Below are 14,455 nucleotides of genomic sequence, written 5' to 3'. Positions count from 1 at the left end.
CTCTGTGCAGCGAGGCAAAAAGAGGACAAGGAGAAGTGAGCAAATCAGTCTTGTTGTCAAAACAGAATGGGCTCCCTGTTTCCCCTTGCCGCGTTGGAGTTTGACGCAGCACGTAAAGCAAACACAAAGAGAGACACAGCAGGCCTCAGCCTCTGGTTATTCCCCAAAGAAGCAGATAGCCCGTGCATGTATGACACACATAAAAGGAACGAGCATCAAACTAAATTGTTCCTTTCTCCTCTCAGTGTTCGCATACCCCTGAAGGAAACCACAAGTCCTGAATACGACCAAAGCCTGTCTGCTGACGCCAGTTTGGTCGGCTGCTGATTAAACCATTGCGACTTTGGCAGGAATCTGACAGCAAATGGAAAAACTGAGAAGTTCTTCTCCTTCTTTTACAAGATCACAAACAAGACCAAGCACCTCCTAATGCAAACTGCAACTCTGCCTTCACCACCATTCTGATCGAACTCCATGACACATGGAAAACTTTGACTTGTATGTCTTAAAAGGGTAAAGGTATGAGACAGCTCATGGCTCCTTCTTAAAACTGTGTTCTGTGTCCCACCAGCAGACAACAAAGAGGGGAGGATCTCGCTTTGAATTTCCTCTCACCAAGGTTTCCAACTTTTTCCATATGTGCAAAGAGTTTTCAGGATGTTTTTCCCATCCTTTCTAAGAAAAGCATCAAAATCAGTTGTGCACACAAGACTGGGAATACCACACTCTGAAAGTCAATAAGTTCTTTTGTTGTATCCCACGCCCCCCCCAAATAAAACAGACTGGAATTGAAGAAACAAAGCTGTGCCATTATTTTACAGAATTTCACTTTAGTTGTTTTTTTCTGAAATGAGAAGTGAGGCTGGGCTGAAGCCAGCACACTGTTTCACAGCCAAGAACATTGAGCAACAATGAAAGCATAAATAACAAAAAAGCATAGACCCATTTCCTTAATGTATATATATATATATATATATATATATATATATATATATATATATATATATATATATATATATATATATATATAGAGAGAGAGAGAGAGAGAGAGAGACGATGCTAAATTTTAACTTATTTTAAACACTGGTAAGAGGAGAATAAATGTTAAAACAGAGTCATACAGACATTGTAACAAAAAAAAATCTACGTATATCATGACACACTGTTTTTCAGATTCAAGGCAGTTTGTCAAACTGTTTAATTTGCTACGGCTGATGTTTGCAGTAAAAGTAATCTAAAGCCGTTTACAGTGGAGGGGACAAGGCGATTGCAAATAAAGCTAGGTGGCAGCAGAATGTATATATTTATAGACACATACTTTCCTTAGCTACAGAATTTACATCATGACTGCAGCCAACAATATGCATTTGTATATAAAGCACAGAAGTGAGATTTGTTGGAGCATTTTAGACAGCGAGCCATGCCAACCTTGACTATCATCCGCCAGATAAGGAAAACCTAAACAACACCAAATGTTTTCCCAACGTTGCATTCCAGGCACAGATCCCTGAAATTCTGGGCCCAGACCCCTCCCTGCTAAAAGATTTGCTAACAGATGCAGCGTGTTACTCCTTGCATGGGGAAACATGACAGGTTTTAACAGTGAGGAGGAAGGTAAGATCGTACAGTGAAGCAACACTTGTACAAGATTTATTGTTCTGGGTGTTTCTGTGAAGCAGATGTTTGGATGAACGGCAATGTAATCTATTAGCTTATGAGAGCTTAAAAAAAAAAAAAGGAAAGCATTCACACCCATTTTGAATTCTACGCTCGCAAAAGTTCAGCCAAATGAAAAGCTACAATAAGCAAATCTGAATCGAATCCACATGCATGGGTGGGACTTATCTGGCGAGATCATCATAACTCTCAAAACACTATTTTTCAGCAACAGAGCATGCAAGAGTAATGATAAAAGCTCCTCAGAGAGTTTTGAGAGCACGGTGAAACAATCCAAACCAGCGCTGGATGGGTTGAAAAGGGAGTGGCTGCTGTGTGGATTGCCTAAAAAACTTTCTAAAAGCGTACTATGCTCTTATGTGTGTTATTTGCAGCTGAAAGAGAGCGAAACCTTAACAAGCCTCAAAAGTGGATTCTGCTTTAGCTTTGTGCATCTAACAGAAAGCCAGTTCAGAGACAAATAACCTATAGTTTCTTCTTTCATCTTTTTCAGAACATTCACCGCCCTCTTGTATGGTCAACACACACTGTGACTTCTTGCAGCCACCCACTCAACGAAATCTCAAGGAAACGGCAAAGGAAGTGTGCCGAAGACCAGTTTCCTTTAATTTCACACTGAAGAGTATTAAAAACAGCGCTGCTGTCGTTCCTGCTGTCAATCAGCAGCACCCAAAGAGTGCGTGCAGCTGTATCTGATGTGGCGCGTAGACCGATATCTTGACATAAGTCAAGGTTTCCAGCAGTCATGAGACATGGCTCACTAAAAGACTATTTTTTTTCCATGCAGATGTCACATTGAACCAACTCAGCAACAGAAAGGCAGACAGCGCATGTGAAGACAAACAGTACCCACCCAGGGCCACGACGAGGCCCTTTTTACTGACAAGCATTTCAGCGTGTAACAGCTGGAAACAAAACATATTACGACCTGATAAGCGAATTATTATGTTAATTTACAGTTCACACCTTCACAGTTATTTCCTAACCAATCTAATTATTCTTTTTATTTAATTAAAAGGAGCACCCTTACTCAACGCAACGCCTAAATATACCTTTTAGCTCATTGTGACAAGTTAGCTCTATAAGCAGTGCATGTTACAATCAATCAACTTGACAAGAGCAATTAAAAACACGGCAGACATATACTGCTGCGGGGCACTAAACGTTGGTTCGACGTACGTGATAGAAAACAGTGTACAGGGTGGTGCGAAAAGCAGCTCGGAGTTTTGGGTGTGGCAGGAGGGAGTTGCGGAGGACAGGCGACTGTACATTGCCAAATCTAACTTCTAACTAAGGTTCAGCAAAGAATTATGTGTTATTTTTTCTGTCCTTTGTTTTTCCACAACTCAAACGGTGTTTCGTTATAGGCGTGATTAAAACATTAAGTGGCGATACATGCTTTGACGAGCACAAAATATAAGGTTATAGCATAATAGTGTTTGAAAACTTCTGTCAGTTTTTGGATTTCTGAGAGAGAAAAAAAAAACCCGTTTTCCCCTCATTCTTCCAATGTGCTAAGCCTTTGCTCCCCCTTTCTATGCCTCAAACCTGGTTTCAATTAGCTTGTCTTTCCAAACCACTACATTCCATAACTCCCCTCCTCACCCCAGAACCGCCCATCCCCCCCTCACCAACACGCTCACTGACTCTTTCCCTGTCTTCCTACCATCTTTTCCCCACACACACCCTGGCACGGAGCCCAGGTTAAGTAACCCAAGGTACGGGGAAAATAAGGAGAAATCGTCCTCTGTCCAAGACTTACAAACGAGTAAGTCATAAAAGATTCACATGCGTCACGGCTGCAGGGGTTTAACGTTTCTACCATAGGAAATAAAGTACATATTTGGTCAAGAAACAAAAAAAAAAAAAAAAACTCTACACAGACGTTCAACATTTCATAAGACAAACATTCTGAACTGAAAGCTTACATAAAACACCAGCAGAGAAAAGTTAACAACATTCAACATGTGCCCTTCACTGTCCAGTCAGGATGTTAAAAGAGTTCGACTGTGACAACTGTCTCTGGTGTGTATGGGTTCCTTTTTTTTTTCTTTTTTTTTTCTGGCTGTAAAAGGGTGTGCCTGTCTGAGGAGACAGCAAAGCAAGAAGGGAGGGAAGAAAAAAAGAAGCAGGAGAAGGGAGGTGAAGGAGAGAGATCCACACCCAAACTTGTTGCTGCAGGCTCTAACAGTGAAGTACCTTCACTTGCTATCTAACAAAAGGTGGAGTATAGATGGGAGAAAGGCATCAACCATAACATCAACACAACATGATTTCTCCCATCCAGCCGCTGCCACGTCATTCCATCCACAAATTCCTCCTTAAAGGTTCTCTTTCCAAATCAGGATTCAGAATAGTGTGAATGCAAAGAGGCATCAAATTATCAAACCACTACAGAAAAACTGTGATTGTGTAAAACCCCCTATTTTTATTCCTCAAGTCACTTAAATCACGTTTGAAAAAGTTTCTTAAACACTTTTCATGCCTGCTCGACTTCTTCTGTTAGGGGAAAATAAAGTGCGCCACTGCAGTTAAACCCTCAGCATTCATGTGGCTGTGGGTACACACCCACTTCTCATGCCATGCTTTGCTTTAAATGAGGCTGTGAATGTGCAATGAGATCCATACAGATTGTCACTTTACAGAAATATACTGAACAAAAACATAATACACTAAACTTCCCAGAACTTTCTGTTGGAAACCCCCCCCCCCCCAACTTTTTTCTTTCTTTTGGAAGAAGCACACAACATCAGAGCAGATACGCACGTGTAATAAAGCAGGACACTGTCATTGTAAACTTACAAACACAGACGTAACAAGTGCCCCATAATAGTACAATAAAGGAATGCAAGCTGATAACACTGACGCTTTTGCGACTGCTGTTGAAACTGACTGAACGCCTAGATCTTGATGGGCAGATAAGCATGAAACAAAGAACAGTTTGTCAAATTTCAACAGTCAAAAAGCAAACATTAACTTCACTGTAAAGCAGAAAAAAAGAGAGAAAAAGTTCATCTTTACCTGTGCGCAATCGCTGCGCCAAAGAAGCCTCACACCCGCCTGAGCATCCTTGAAAAACGTGTCTTCTCCCCTTCACCCAAGCATAAACAGAGCACTTTTCACACTGTCACAAGTTTGCAGTCTGTCAGAAGTCTGTCTCTGTTTTCCTATTTCTCGACCAGTTAGGCTTCCAGGGCGTTTTCTCCCCCCTCCTCTTTCCCTCCCTCCCTTCTCTGAGTTGATTTAAGCCTCTTTTTTTTTTTTTTTTTTTTTTCTCTCTCTCTCTCCTCTGTGTGGCTTCTACTCTGGACTAAGCCGAGTGGTTGGACCAGGAGCTGGGTAGGGCTCCTGGTTTGCAGAGGGAGGAGAATACAAGGGAGGAGACCTGTTGGAGGGAGTGGTCCTTTCCACTGGGACCACCCACTGTTCCACATAGAGGGCTGCAGAGACGTATAACAAAAAGACTTGAGTTCTGGTTCAGGGGAGAAAAGGTGATTGACAGTATGGAAACTGGTCAAACAACAGTTTTGAAACGGCTCTCAAACATATCCGTGTACATTTTCATTGCCGTCAATGTATAACTACTTAAACGTGATGCTCACGTGTTTAGTATTTGTCTCGTGCTGACACAGTTTAACACATCACAATGTGCGTCTCATATGACAGACAATAGCACGACCCTGTTATAACATCACTGAAATCACTACACAAACTTATCATAAACCGAGTGACTCATAAATGAAAAGTGCTCCTGTACTCAAAAGCAAAACTACTTGTTTACGTGAAAGTTTTTAATTGGCGCAGTGCCACCCAGGATGACAGCGTTGCAAAAACTCAACTACTTTTATTTCAGTGAGAGCTGTTTGAATCGTAAAAACCTATAATAAAAGCAGGTTTTACATTCTTTTATGCAGAGGTTCTCTAGCATAAATTGCCCTTTGTAATGGTAGTTAATGTGCCAAAAACACTCATGACTGTGGCATGGCTCTGTAATAGAGTGAAATACACTGTCAAACATTTTAATGAGGTAGGTGCTCCCCTCCTCTTCCAGCCTACTGTCATTTGAAATAAGCTTAAAGCTCCTTAAAAGCACAGTTTTGCTCCAGTGCAAGAGCAGCCAAAGAAAATAACACCAATGTTAAATTAAACACTTGGAAGTTGGTCAAAGCTGCACAGTTTTCCATGTGTTGTAAAAATAAAGGAAGGCATTATACGACATTAACAGAGTTGCTGCTCAATGACAACCTCAGCAGAAAAATCTGCCTGGAGATATATGAGGGTATTTGGACCAGCAGCTGGGGTATATATTAAAATATCTGGTTAAAGGAGTTCAGTAACTAAAACAAAGTAACCCAACCTTTCTTTCTGATGTTCCCAGTGGCCACTTCACATGAACTTAAGTGCCCTTTTTTTCTAACGCCACCCGTTGTGTTGCTTTCATTTAAGCTGATGTCAGAAACATCATACTATAATGCCTAGATTTTTAACTGACTGGAGCTGTCAGAAATTGCAGCTTCTTCCATAATTTGTTAGGTATCCTTATTAGGATATTTTATTTTAGGATTTTTTTTTTTTTTCAGTAATAAAAAACTGAAAAATAAACTATTAATTCCACTCTTTGGAGATTTCCACCTCTTATCAAGGATAAATTATTACTTACATTTTTAGTCTCACAATAAATATAGACCCATTTTTCATTTTTTGAGCAAAGTCATCTGCTGGTGTTGGTCAGTTGTGTTGTATCAAATCCATGACTTAGACCTTTTTCACACTGCCCATAATATTAATACCTCCTTTCATGACCAAGGAATCACATTTTTGCTTAATTTACCAGCAAACGCATCTGACTTGGAATCCATGAAGTACAGTCAACTCCCTCCTATTTGTGGATTTTCCCTTGGAACTTGGCTCCAAATTATTCACCAAAAAATCCCATTAATTGTTTGTAAAGATCTAAAACATTGAATGAAGCCCGGGTGACCTGAAATATTGAGTTGCAACTGACATGTTATTGGCTGGCGTTTGCAAAGCAGCCAATCCGATGATCGACTGTACCCCCAGGAGTGGAAATAAGGAAGACAGTAGATATCACAAAAAACCTTAAAACACACAACATAAACATTTTATCGACAGCCCACAGTACTTGAAGGCTTCCATATCAGAGTTAAATAACCCATTTTTCATGTCCCTCAAAGATGCTTCACAACCTGGACTTAACCCCTCGGCAAAGCGCACAGGCATGGGCTCCACGTTGCAGGGATGCAGTAATTCTGCTTGGGAGACTCACAGATTGAGGAAGCAGAAATTAGAAGGTTTTTATTTGAAAGTGCTTTAGCGCTCGGATCCCAGTAGAAGACGTGTATGCTGAGAATTGCAATCAGATTGAATGGACAGTCTAGGGTGGGGATTAGGGTGTTTTTCCTCCCTGGGGCCCGGACACTGGTGGTGGAGTGGAGACCGGGAAGAAGGGAAAACCTGAAGAAGCCTGGGAGGGCGAGGGTGGAGACGGGGTGGAGGCGGGTCGAAGCATGGCAGGGAAGCAGGTTGATCCATGGATGACGGGCCTTATAGAGGGATTCTTGATCTACGATTGGCTGAGGCGGAGAGAGGACCTGGTGCTGGTGGTAACACGGCGATTGATGATGATGCAGGTAAAAGCTGAAGATTCTCCCAGTTTGAATTTACGCCTCGTCTTAATTTTATGCAAAAGAAATTCTTGAGTGCATATACTGTCTGGTACAGTATGTGAAAATATGTTTCAGTAGGGCAAGATTTTTATATTTAAAAATAAAACTTTAATTAATTCTGTGTAATTAAACTTTCTAAAAAAATATATGGAATTGTGGGTATTCAATAATAAAAATTAACACTTCGAATATATACTTGTATAGTTACAATTTTTATCTGAATTACTGAAACAAATAAAGTTGTTCGTGGTGTTCTCATTTTGTGTCTGAGTAGTGTTCCTCTATATTTCCAGTTTTAAAGAGTTTTTATGAGAAATAGGCATCATTTATTTCTATTAAAAGTTGCTTTACATGTAAAACTGTAAAACATGCTAACATATAGATTACAAAAAGCTTTAGTTTCATCTGCTTCATTGGTATTTTTAGAGGCTGCCAATCATTTTTATGTTTCTAATAACAAATGTACTGAAATTTGAGATTGTGCAACTGCACAATTTCAAGAGATGAGTAGGGCACTGTGTGTTATTTCCCATGTACATAATATTTCCAATTTTTTTATTTGAAAGATTTACTCCTTACGTTATTTGTCTTACAGTTTTTATTTAAAATTACTCGAGCTTCTCTGGAAACTTTCCCAGCTCAAGTTTTCCCAGCCAGTTAGTTCACTCGAGTATTTATGTGCACTTCCAGTTGTGGATAGAAAATTTCATGTTGTTCTTAGATGCAGTCACTCAACTGTCGTGCCAGATAACTGCTTCTCCTAATTTTAACCATATCTGAAATAACCCTCTCGCCGATCTCCTCTCTACACACCCGTGCTCTACGAGCAAACAGCGTGCGAGACACAGGAACAGAGGAAGTTGCCGCTCTGCTTTGTGGTAGACGAACAGGGTGTGGTGCAGACGCTTGGACGTGTGCATGCTCATATTTAAAAAAAACTACGGCTTTAAAACGCTGCATATCAAGACAGCTTGGGGTTTGTTTTGTCCGCCCTCAAAAAAACACCGTGAGGATCTTCCACAAAAACAAGAGTGACTTCTTATGTGTAAGGCCAAAATGTAGCTCTGTTGCTGTATGTGCTTCGTGATAAAAGAGAGCAATTCCCAGCATGTGCAGAAGAACTCAGAGAAGTGTAGTAGTTCTCTAGAGTTTGAACTTCAGCTGTTTTTAACGAACGGCTCTTGGAAGGCAGCAAAAAGAATCAAGCATGAGAAAAGTTATCGTTGGACTCAGATGTCAAGGAGTGTGTTATATGATAGACTTATACCTGCTGTCAGTGCCGGAGCCAGAGGGGGGGCCAGTGCCCCCCCTGTCATCTGATTGGCCCACCCAGTGGCCCCCTTGATGATTGACATGTAACAGCACCAGGTTATTCCTGTACATTATTTGGAATCATTCTAAGTCAACCTAATATCTAAAGAAGAAAAACAATAATAAATATATGAAAAGAAAATGTATAAAACTTTATATAAGTCCATGTGATGACATAAATAAATAGATTTAGATCAGGCACGATACCAGCCTCCTTTATACTCATAACAACAAGCTGAAATTGTTTTCCTGGATGTTTCAGTTGTGCTGCTCTGTGGTGCAACTCAAAGGCTAAAGCACTTCATACCTGGTGGTGATGGTAAAACACCAATAAGTTATTTATTGATCCTCCGCAAAAAAGAGAAAAAACCGAAGAGGGGCCGACAATGTTCTAGTTTGGAGCAGAGGTTGGGTTGGAGTTTTTTTGTTGTTCGTCAAAGAAAAAAGTCATTTTATTTCCAATTTGTAGTCATCCAATGAAACATTTATTATTTCTCTGTTAGAACGTTTTTGAAATCAGGAAACAATTCACAAAATGACGTGATTAGAAGACGACAGAACTCTGATCGTTTCCTGATCCCGCATCACTTCCCTCAGCGGGAGAAAAACCCAGCAGAAGCGGATCAGCTGCTGGACACTCCAAAGTCTCTGGTCCGTTAAAGCGTCCAGATCAGAGATGATACTCTGACAGATAATGTTCTTAGTATGATTAATAATGAGCTCCACGATGTTCTCTGTGCGTAAAGTTGAAACTGTCTGCACACCAAGTGGTCAACTGCACTTGATCACAGTCTGGACAGAAACCAGCAAACTGCTCTCTGTTCTTATCAAGACGAGGGTGAGGAGGGAATCTGACATATTAACTCAGTTAAGTTTTTACTGGTTTTGTTTTTAAAACACCATTAACATAAGCAGTGTAACTATATATTGTATATTTGGCGTTTGTCATCTCATGTGTGATTAATTGGAGCGTAACGGTGGAGCATTTATGAGCATTTATTGCCCAGCGCACTGCGCTTGTTTCTGTCTATCTGCACTTTAATTTCTTTCCTCTCTCAACAGTCAGCTGTTATTCCTCTACTTAAACTACAATAAGTAGATCACATTCTCTTTAGGTTTTCTCTGTGTGCTGCAAAGTCATTAAATGTAAACTCATTAGAAGCCCGAGCCACCATCAGGCAAATAATTCTGGTCCGACCGGAACTATTTTTACCTGTCAAATTACCTGTCCAAACAGAGCTTCCTAACCAAGGTGTCCATAACTCTTCAACACACTGTCAGCTCCCGGTCAGAAAGGTGCATTTAGGTCAGTGTCCATGAGATGATATTCAGAAAGGATCTTTTATTTGATTGATTTTAGTTCCCTCTGCGATGAACTCTTTGCGTAAAGTCTATCATGTCTCCATGTGCGCCAGTCAAAGGTGTTAATTATAACATGTCAAATGACAGAGGGGCTTAAAAACTAACCAAATATTCAGTTTGGCTATTTTTTAAAATAACCAAACTGAATATTTGGTTCAGTTTGGTTAGTTTATATATATATATAGATGTGCACACACACATTTTAAATTTTGCCCCCCCAGACGTAGTCCTGGCCCCCCCTTGCCCCCCCCAACTTTAAAAGTCTAGCTCCGCCACTGCCTGCTGTAACTTACAATCATTCTTTAACACAGAAGTTCAGATTTTAATCAGTGACTATTTCCCTAACTGTCCTTCTAATGCAGCTGAGCTCTGAGCGTGTGTGTCCCTTTACTGAGATTAGGGCCCGTATCACCTTTGAAGACGGACGTCACCTTTTTGCTTTCTGAACCAAAACTCCAGTGATGTGTCTTCATGTAAACAGCAGGACTCTCCTCAAAGCTGTTTTCCGCTCAACAACTTTTCAACAGTGGCTGTTTATGGTCCCATAAGAGCCAGAAAGTAAATGTGTCCTTTAGTGCTTGTAAAAACAGTTTTCCTTGACGACAAGTTCCTACGCTGATATGAGGACAAATTTGATGGGAGCCTTTGTTTTTCATTTCCTTATCTGAATTAAATCTGAAGCAGGTTACAGCGAGAGCTGCCGGAAAACAATTCTAACAAAAGATTAAAGTTCAGGGCAAAGTTTTACGTCAACTGCCTTATGGAAGTTATTCATACCTTAGCTCATTCACTTTTTTTTTTTTTTGGCAACCACAAATTTCAATTTGTTTTAGTGTGATTGTGCTAGACCAAAACAAAGTTTTGCATAATTGTGAAAAAGCAATGCACAGTTGTCACAGTTTTTGAAAACAAAAATCATACATGTGGGGCTTGCATGTGTATGCACTCATTTTCATTGACTAAAATTTAGCTGCGAAGATGTGGTTTCTGCTTATAAAACATCACAGGTTTTGAACTTCTCGCTGACACAATCTCCGATCCATTGTCTGGAAATTGGAAGAACATGATCCAGCAGCAAACCTACCCAGTCATGGCCGTCCTGATAATTCACCAGGCCTGGGAACGAGAGCAACAATCATGAGAGCAGCCAAAGCGGGCATGATAGCTCTAGACGAGCTGCAGAGTCACAGCTCACATGAGACAATCCGTTACCATGACAACTGTTAGTCAGGCGCTTTAGAAATCTTGTCATTGTGGAAAAGTGACAAGAAGGAAAAAATGCCTGCTGAAAGATGTTTGCAGTTTTCCACATATCATTTATTAGGCAAAGCAAAACATGAAAGAAGATGAGACCAAGGTTTAAAATTTTCACCTTAATGCAAAACACCATGCTTCGCAGAACAGTAACCCCACAAACAAACATGATGGTGGCAGTATCATGCTGTGAAGACCGAGAGGGGAATTAGAATTGGTCGGAAACTTGATGGACATGAACACATGGCAACGGCAGAAAAATAAAAACGTTTCAGGCAGCAACAAACTTGCTAAGCAGGGGTTTACTTTCAAGTATCGCAGCAACCTTAAATAGAGTCAGAACTACGATAGGAAGATTTAGATCAAAGATTATTTATCTAAACTGCTGCGATGAACCAGCATGAAGATCACACCATATCTTATATCTGTTCCATTCTGAATACTGTGTAAGAGATGCTGCCTTTGGCAGAAAAATAACACCGTCCTGCAACCTGAACACAATCCCGTCCATAAACATTAGAGGCTGCGAAAGTTGTGAAACCGGGGAGGACGTTTCCTTTTCACCAGAACGACGGCTTTAGTATGCAGCTGGAGCTGCAATGAGATGACTAAGATCAAAATACATTAATATTCATGCAAAGTCCTGTATTAAATTCAACTAAGAATCTGTCGCAAGATTTGATCATTACTGTTACAAAATACTTTTCATCCAGTCTGACTAAGCTTGAGGTTAGTCAGACGAGGCTGGACTTTTCAATCCGTAAATGTGCTGAGCTGGCACAGACACACCCCAAAAGATTTGATGCTGTAATTGTAATGGAAAAGTGGCTCTGCAAAGTATTAACACAGGAAGACTAAGTGCAAATGCACTCCACACTTTTCAGACTTTTTCCTGTAATTTATACATTTTTTTTATTGAAATGCATTTTTGTCTTACGCTTCATAATTGTGCACCACTTTGTGTTGTCGCATTATTTAAAATCCCACTAACATACTTTGAAGTGCGAAGTCGCAACATTATAAAGTTCAAGGTGGAATAATTCCGTTTTCAAGGCATTGTATGTGAAATAAAGCGTATTGTTGAGGACATAAACTGAATTTTTCGCTTGTTTTTATAACCAAATCCTCTCGTGTCGCTGCTTTGTGGCTTATAGCTCCGGCTGAATAAAAGGATATGTGGGAATGGGTGTGTTTCCTAGCCTTAGGTGTGGCAGCCAGTGAGAACAGACGCGAGATGAGTCACAGCCCATAACAACAATGAAAACATGGCAACTCAAACTGTAGCAAGGCCTAAAATCAGAGGATTAAATGGGGGTGGACCGTTGGAGGTATGACTGGTGGAGTGCATGCGCAAGAGTATGATTATTGTCTCTCGCAGGATAAAGGAAGTTGCATCGCTGTGGCCTGAGCAAAGCAGAGACTTGGCACAGCACCTGGACCTGATGACTATTTTGATTTGATCAAAACTCCTTAAGCAACAGCTTGGCATTTCCTGTAGGTGCAGCACATACGGATATGAGCCGACACATTAGATTGTGAAAAGCAAGTTAGTTAATACACAGAGAACTGATTCAATATGGTGTGGTGGAATTGCCTTCTAGGCTTTAACCACTTAAATTAGCAATTGTAGACTGTTGACTATGTTTGTATGTATGAGAAAAAAAATGATCTTATGTTATAAAATGTCACAATCTTCAACTAAAATTCCTTCCTAAATTCAGACAATGAAAGCAGTGTACTGAGCAAAGAGGCTTGCTTGTGTGAGTCACTGAGATAATTTGAAAGAACACGAGATCCAGTGGAGGAGATTATTCCAAAACATATTTAAGAAAGTAACTCAATAGTAGATTCTCCTTTTTTTTCTTCTTCTTCTTTCTTATTTTGTCATTATCTCTTTGTATGGTTGACATGTGTTTCTGGGTGGACTGATGACATCTGTAAAAACTTGTTTGTCTCATATATTTGGAATGATAAACTGACACATGTCTTTAACACCTCTCGTCTAAAAATGAAAGCAATGCAGAGACTGAAAGTAGCTGTCATTGGCTTCCCTTTTTGTTTCTGACTGCAGCACATATTACCTGATAGTGTCGTTAAGATATACAGCAAAAACGAAAGAAGAGAAAGCGCTTTAAAAGATACTGAGAGCATTCCTGAACACTGGGTAGGTGTGCAGTTTTAGACATTCCATTAAATATTGAAATAGACTTTTCTTCTGTTACAGAAGCAAAAGAAAAAAAACATTTATAATGCTTCTTTGTGTATTTCTTTTTTACATTGTGTAACATTGTTTATTTTAGGTTGAGTGTTTGTCAGGCCAATGTGGAGGACTGTCAAAGACGCATTGTTGTGTTGAAGAAATGTCAAAGGGTATTTTCTACAGTAGCTCTCATGTGTTTGATTAATGAATGGACCATTGTGGATTTTTTTTTAAAAGCCGCAGATCAAGTAGTAATCCATTTCTGTATATGACATTGCTACTTTTTCCAATGTAAATAATACTAAATGTAGTAGTTTTTTTTTATTATTTTTCCTTTTGTTATCACTGTTAGTGCCTATTGAGTTTTCATTTTGCGCTGCATGGTGTTCCCTGAGGACACGGCTCATGAAAACAAGAAATGAAAACCACAAAAGGAAACGGTCTCCACATTTATGGTCTGTGGACTGTGAAAAAAACAGAAGTATATTTTAGAAGAATGTTGTAAATTTTCATGTTTTTTTACCCCCCCACCCCTATGTGCTCTATAACTGTTAATCTCATTAAATAACTAACCAAACAGATTGTTGTTTTCCTCCATCGGTTTCTGTTTTTCATCATGTCCTGAAATGACTTTCGTTGCAAACTGGCACCAAATAAATAAACTGAATTGAAACTAAACGTAAATGCTCAAACTAAAACTTTTGTTGTTGTTTTCAGTGTGACTGTGTAGCTTCAGTATTACATTGTTTATGCACATATAAGATTATTACTTTTACCTGACATCATGGTGCAGGATACTAGTTTTGTACTGTTGTCAGTGTACAAGGAGCATAATCTGTGGTGGATTTATGATGTGGCATTTTCAAACATGAAGCTGCGAAGCTCATGACTGCTGACACACTATATTGACTTTACAATTTGTGAAAGCCCTCTGTAGAACCTGGACAAGTCATCAATCCTTCCC

The 14,455-nt window shown here is 39.8% G+C and overlaps 1 protein-coding gene across 2 annotated transcripts in view; it reads right to left on the bottom strand.

Moving 5' to 3' along the window:
• ahnak (AHNAK nucleoprotein) overlaps positions 1-4,964 on the bottom strand; it is a 34,155-nt gene extending 29,191 nt beyond the window's left edge. For both annotated transcript variants that reach the window (XM_081611533.1, XM_081611534.1), the window contains exon 1: positions 4,699-4,964. The gene's annotated coding sequence lies outside the window, so the exon portion shown is untranslated. The remainder of the gene's footprint in view (positions 1-4,698) is intronic.
• Between the last annotated feature and the right edge of the window lie 9,491 nt (positions 4,965-14,455).

The sequence above is a fragment of the Poecilia reticulata genome, chromosome 10, assembly GCF_904066995.2.
Source record: "Poecilia reticulata chromosome 10, P_reticulata-male-v2, whole genome shotgun sequence".
Taxonomy (NCBI): domain Eukaryota; kingdom Metazoa; phylum Chordata; class Actinopteri; order Cyprinodontiformes; family Poeciliidae; genus Poecilia; species Poecilia reticulata.
This window is presented reverse-complemented; position numbering and strand designations above follow the sequence as displayed.